The sequence below is a fragment of the Molossus molossus genome, unplaced genomic scaffold (assembly GCF_014108415.1).
Source record: "Molossus molossus isolate mMolMol1 unplaced genomic scaffold, mMolMol1.p scaffold_m16_p_2, whole genome shotgun sequence".
Taxonomy (NCBI): domain Eukaryota; kingdom Metazoa; phylum Chordata; class Mammalia; order Chiroptera; family Molossidae; genus Molossus; species Molossus molossus.
In genome coordinates, this window is record NW_023425355.1 from 39,940,402 (window position 1) to 39,947,183 (window position 6,782).

Consider the following 6,782-nt stretch of genomic DNA (forward strand, 5'->3'; position numbering starts at 1 on the left):
GGTCCCTGGGTGCAGTAAACAGTCCTTTCAGCTGGACTCAAGCTTAATGGAGTCCTGCCACCAGTATTTGGAGGACTGGGTTAGTGCACTCCCTAGACAGGTGCTGTAAGAATAGCAATGCCTGACCCTTACAAGATGGCACCTTAAGGTGGTGTGGGATGTTGACTGAGGACCAGGACCACTGTAGTTGACCTTCCAGATTGCTCTTTGGGGGCATGCTAGCCAGATCTTCGGTTTATGACTCCCATATGCCCTGAGTCACCTTTCCTCTACTGGAGGCCCAAGTGAGGGCCCAAGAGCAAGCACTTGTGTGTTGGTCCTTTAAGAGAGTGCTTAGGATTCAAGCAGACTCCCTCTTCTTCCTGGAAGACAGAGTCGCAATTGATTCACTGTCAGATTCTAAGCAGACTCTACTTCCTGGCCCTGATACTCTGGGTTTGGGGTACTGGAATGGATTTGCGACCTCATGCTTCTTAGGGGGTACTTTTTCAGCTGAGATATCCCTCTGTCTTCTTATCTGCCACACATGGGTGCAGGGGTTAACCCTCTTTGTGTCTCTGTACTTCTTACCAGATTCTATATAGCTTCTTCTATAAATACTTTAATATAATACTCCTGTTCAGCTATCTTTCAGTTGGTAGTTTAGCTTGATTGCTCTCAAATTTAGCTGAAATCTGGTTTGGTACCAGGAATAAATGAGTGTAGCTTCCATCTACTCTGCAGCCATATTGAAGAAAAAATTCCTCTTTATATTTACTCTATTCCCATCTAACCAGAACCTGTCCTAGATTCTATTAACTTTATCTATGTTTTTTGCTGGGTGGTGAGTCCTTTCCTTTGAGGCTTAACTCAAATGCTACTTCCTTAACAAAGGCGTCCTTTCTACCACCTCCCTTCACTTACACATTCAAATAACAGCCAAAATCTCTGTCTCTTTTCTGAAATACCACAACACTGTGTGAAGCCTGTATTAAAATTATTTCAGTGGGGATTATAACCCCAACTACTATTTGAAGTCCTTGAATACAGGTACCAAGATTCCCTACCTTCATTCCTAGCAAGTGGAGGTGTTCATGATAAGGATTTAGATATTTGAAAAATGAATCACATCACACGCACAAGAATTTTCACTGATACATTACCTAAGGCAACAGAAATAAAGGAGAAAATGAACACATGGGATTACATCAAACTCAAAAGCTTCTGCACAGCAAAAGAAACAACAACCAAAATGGAAAGGCAACCCACTGTATGGGAGAGCATAATTGCCAATGATATATTAGATAAGGAGTAAATTTCCAATATATATAGAGTGCTCATACAGCTCAACAATAGGAAGACAAAGAAATCAATTAAAAAATGGGCAGACACTCCTATTTAACATAGTACTGGCAGTCTTAGCCACAGCAATCAGACAGCAAGAAAAAATAAAAGGGATCCAAATTGGAAAAGAGGAAGTGAAACTGTCATTATTTGCAGATAGTATGATATTATACATAGAAAACCCCAAAGACTCCATCAAAAGTTTACTAGACTTAATAAATGATTTTGGCAAAGTAGCAGGATACAAAATTAATGTGAAGAAATCGATGGCATTCTTATACACCGATGATGAACTCACAGAAAGAGAAACTAAAAAACAATCCCATTTACCATTGTGGCAAAAAAAATTAAGATACCTCGGAATAAACTTAACCAAAGAAATGAAGGACAAATTCACAGAAAACTACAGGTCATTGAAAAAAGAAATAGAGCAAGATATAAAAAAGTGGAATCACATACCCTGTTCATGGATTGGGACAATTAACATCATTAAAATGTCCATATTACCCAAAGCAATCTATAGATTCAACGCAATCCCCATCAAAATATCAACGGCATACTTCACAGAATTAGAAAAATAACTTCAAAAGTTCATATGCAACCAAAAAAGGCCTCGAATAGGCACAGCAAACTTGAAAAGGAAAAACAAAGTTGGAGGGATCACAATACCAGATTTCAGGTTGTACTATAAAGCCACTGTAATCAAAATAGCCTGGTACTGGCACAAGAACAGGCATATAGACCAATGGAACAGAACAGAGAACCCAGAAATGGACCCAAGGCAATATGCTCAATTAATATTTGACAAAGGTGGCAAGAGCATACAGTGGAGTAAGGACAGCCTCTTTAATAAATGGTGCTGGGAGAATTGTGGCTGCTGATCTGAGGGGAGACTATGCCCTCTGCAGCCCACCAGCAAGAATAAAGCGCTTCTTTACAATTTGGCTCCTGGTTATCTCACTGACACATTATACATTTGGAGGCCCCAGCGAGATCCCTGGTGTTTTGCTCCAACAAGGACTAGATGCCTGGGATGGGCAGCCTCTCCTGATCTGGCCATTAGACCCCTATAGATCTGAGGGGAAGTGCCCCCTGAGTTCCCGGGCCCTGAATATCCCACTTGGGTTTCCTAAGAGCAACTGGGAAACACCAAGACGTCCCCAAAAAGATTGAAGGAGACCTGGTAGAAGCCTCTGGAGGAGAGTCGAAAAATGGTGGCGGAGTGAATGGAAGCTACACAGACCGTCTCCCAGAACCAAACTGGAATTATAACTATAACACAGACAAATTGATGGGAAAAAGCAACAGAAAAGCAGCTTGCGAGGACCATACAACGAGGGACACTGACTCCATCCTGGTAGGCTTGGGAAGGCGCGAGACGGGGGCTAGGAGCCCACGGTCAGAAGCTCCACAGCGGCCTTAGCTGGGAGCAGCGCCCTCGGGTTACACTCCCAAGCAGCTCCACAGCGCAGAGCCAGGAAAGAGGCTGAAACAGCCACAGCCACTCACCTTGGGCTCCGGCAGAGGGAGGGCAGACTGGACTGAAACTGTGAGGGGACAATTGGGATTTGGAGGGCACTAAGAGCTTTTGCTGAGTATAGCCACGCAGGACGGTGGGCACATTGCTTCTTCCCAGGGCTCTGAGGAAAGGCAGCAGCCCCTACCTCAGAGATCCAACCCCACCCTGTGGGCCATTGAAGTGCAAATTGAAGCTCATTAACAACCAGCATCTGCCCCACCCTCGGGAAATCCCCATGTGCAGAGCACCTAAGGGAGCTTTTCAATCAACTGACAATCCAAAAGTCATCAAGTAACCTTGACTGCTAGCCTCCAGGCAAAAAGCTAGAGGATAACAGTACCTTTCCTGGGCTGGCAACTTTAAGCAGGAAAGTAAGACTTGACAGTGGTGTTTAACGTGGGTCTTCCCTCGCTCATCTAAACACAGGAGAGGGAGCAACAAACAGCAGAACACCAACACCCACAGGGAAAATTGACAGGCTCCAAAGCCCACACTGATAGCCAAAATGGTGAAACACAGAAACAGAAGCCAAATGAAAGAGCAAGAGACCTCCACTGAAGATGAGATCAATGTGGAGCAATTAGGCATGTTAACAGAGCTAGAATTCAGAGCCATGATCTTGAGGAAGCTGAACAGCATGAGTAAGGACATAGAGACACTGAAAATAAGCCAATTGGAAATTAAAAACCATCAAGAAGAGATAAAAATGACATATCAGAAATGAAAAACACATTGGAAGGTTTAAAAAGCAGAGTAGAGGAAGCAGAGGACCGGATCAGTGAATTAGAAGACAAGGTAGAAAAAAATCAATCACTCAGAAAAACAAAAGGAAAAAATTATTTTAAAAAAAGGAAGACAGCTTAAGAAAACTGCGGGACAATTGGAAACGTAATAATATTCGCATCATAGGAGTCCCCAAAGAAGAAGAAAATGAGCAAGGGATAGAGAATATATTCAAAAAAATAGAGACAGAAAAATTCCCTAATTTGGTGAAGGAAGAAGGCATTCAAGTTCAAGAAGCACAGAGAGTCCCAAGTAAGAAGAACCCAAACAGGCCCACACCAAGACACATAGTAATTAAAATGCCACAAATTAAAGACAAAGAGAGAATCCTAAAAGCAGCAAGAGATAAGCAACAGGTTACCTACAAAGAAAACACCATAAGGCTTTCAGCAGATTTCTCACAAGAAACACTACAGGCCAGAAGGGAATGGCATGAAGTAATCAAAGTCATGAAAAACAAGAATCTGAATCCAAGACTACTCTACCCAACAAGGCTATCATTCAAAATAGAAGGTCAAATAAAGAGCTTCCCAGACAAAAAAAGGCTAAGGGAATACATTAGCACCAAACCAGCACTGCAAGCAATGTTAAAAGGACTGCTGTAATTAGCAGTAGAAATGGGAAAGAAAAATAGAACCACACTAAACAAAAATGGCAATAAATAAGTACATATCAATAATCACCTTAAATGTAAATGGATTGAATGCTCCCATAAAAAGACACAAAGTAGCTGATTGGATAAGAAAGCATGACTCATCTATATGTTGTTTACAAGAGACCCACCTCACAACAAAAGACTCACATAAAATGAAAGTAAAGGAATGGGAAATAAATTTTCCAAGCAAATGGAAAGCAAAAAAAAGCTGGGGTAGCAATTCTATATCTGATAAAATCGATGTCAAAATGAAGACCATAACTAGAGACAAAGAAGACCACTACATAATATTGAAAGTATCTATCCAACAGGAAGATATAACCTTGATAAACATATATGCACCCAATATAGGAGCACCAATATATATATTAAAAATCTTCTGGAGGACTTCCAAGGAGAAATGGACAAAAATACAATCATAGCACGGGACTTCAACACCCCATTGACAGCACTGGATAGATCCTCTAGGCAAAAAATTAGCAAGGAAACAGAGACTCTCAATGAAGCACTAGACCAAATGGATTTATAGATATCTACAAAGAATTACACCCCAAAACTACAGAATACACATTCTTCTCAAGTGCACAAGGAACATTCTCAAACATAGACCACATGGTAGGATACAAACTAAATCTCTACTAGTTCAAGAAGATTGAAATCATATCAAGCATCTTCTCAGATCACAATGGCATGAAACTAGAAATCAATTGCAACAAGAACATGCAAAGACATTTCAACACTTGGAGGCTAAATAGCATGTTATTAAACACTGAATGGGTCACCGAGGAGATCAAGGAAGAAATAAAAAAATTCCTGGAATCCAATGAAAATGAACACATAACAACACAAAATCTATGGGATGCAGCGAAAACAGTTCTGAGAGGGAAGTTCATAGTACTACAGGCCTACCTCAAAAAACAAGAAAAATTTCTAATTGACTGTCTAACCTCACAGCTTAAAGAATTAGAAAGCAAACAAAAAGAAAACCCCAGAGCAAGTAGAAGGAAGGAAATAGTAAAGATCAGAGCAGAAATAAATGACATAGACACGAAAAAAACAATTCAAAGGATCAATGAAACAAAGAGCTGGTTTTCGAAAAGATAAACAAGATAGATGGACCCTTAGCTAGACTCACCAAGAAACAAAGAGAGAGAACCCAAATACGCAAAATCAGAAATGAAAGAGGAGAAGTAACAACCAACACCACGGAAATACAAAAGATTGTTAACAACTACTATGAACAATTATACGGCAACAAATTTGAAAATCTAAGCGAAATGGACAAATTTCTAGAAACACAGAGTCTCCCAAAACTGGATCAAGAAGAGATAGAAAACTTGAACAGACCAATAAAAACAGAAGAAATTGAAGATGTAATCAAGACTCTCCCAGCAAACAAAAGCCCAGGCCCAGATGGCTTCACGGGGGAGTTTTACTGAACATTCAAAGAAGAACTAATACCCACTCTCCTCAAACTATTTCAAAAAATTCAAGAAGAAGGAAGACTTCCAAACTCGTTTTATGAAGCCAGCATAATTCTAATTCCAAAACCAGAAAAAGACACAACAAGGAAAGAAAACTACAGGCCAATATCCCTGATGAACATAGATGCCAAAATCCTGAACAAAATACTAGCAAATCAAATCCAGCACTACACCAAAAAAATTATCCACCATGACCAAGTGGGATTCAACCCAGGGATGCAAGGCTGGCACAATGTTCGCAAATCCATAAGTGTGATACACCACATAAATAAATGAAGGATAAAAACCACATGATAATATCAATAGATGCTAAAAAAGCCTTCGACAAAACCCATCATCCATTTATGATAAAAACGATCAGAAGTGTCGGAATAGAGGGATCATATCTAGACAAAATAAAGGCCATATATGAAAGACCTACAGCCAACATCATACTCAATGGGCAAAAACTAAAAGCATTTCCCTTAAGAACAGGAACAAGGCAAGGATGCCCACTTTCGCCACTCCTATTTAACATAGTACTGTAAGTCTTAGCCACAGCAATCAGACAGGAAGAAAAAATAAAAGGGATCCAAATTGGAAAGGAGGAAGTGAAATTGTCATTATTTGCAGATGACATGATACTGTACATAGAAAACCCCAAAGACTCCACCAAAAGTTTACTAGACTTAATAAATGATTTTGGCAAAGTAGCAGGATACAAAATTAATGTGAAGAAATCGATGGCATTCTTATACACCCATGATGAACTCACAGAACGAGAAACTAAGCTAACAATCCCATTTACCATTGCGGCAAAAAAATTAAGATACCTAGGAATAAACTTAACCAAAGAAATAAAGGACCTATTCGCAGAAAACTACAGGTCATTGAAAAAAGAAATAGAGCAAGATATAAAAAAAGTGGAAGCACATACCCTGTTCATTGATTGGGAGAATTACCATCATTAAAAGTCCATATTACCCAAAACAATCTATAGATTCAACGCAATCCCCAACAAAATACCAACGGCATACTT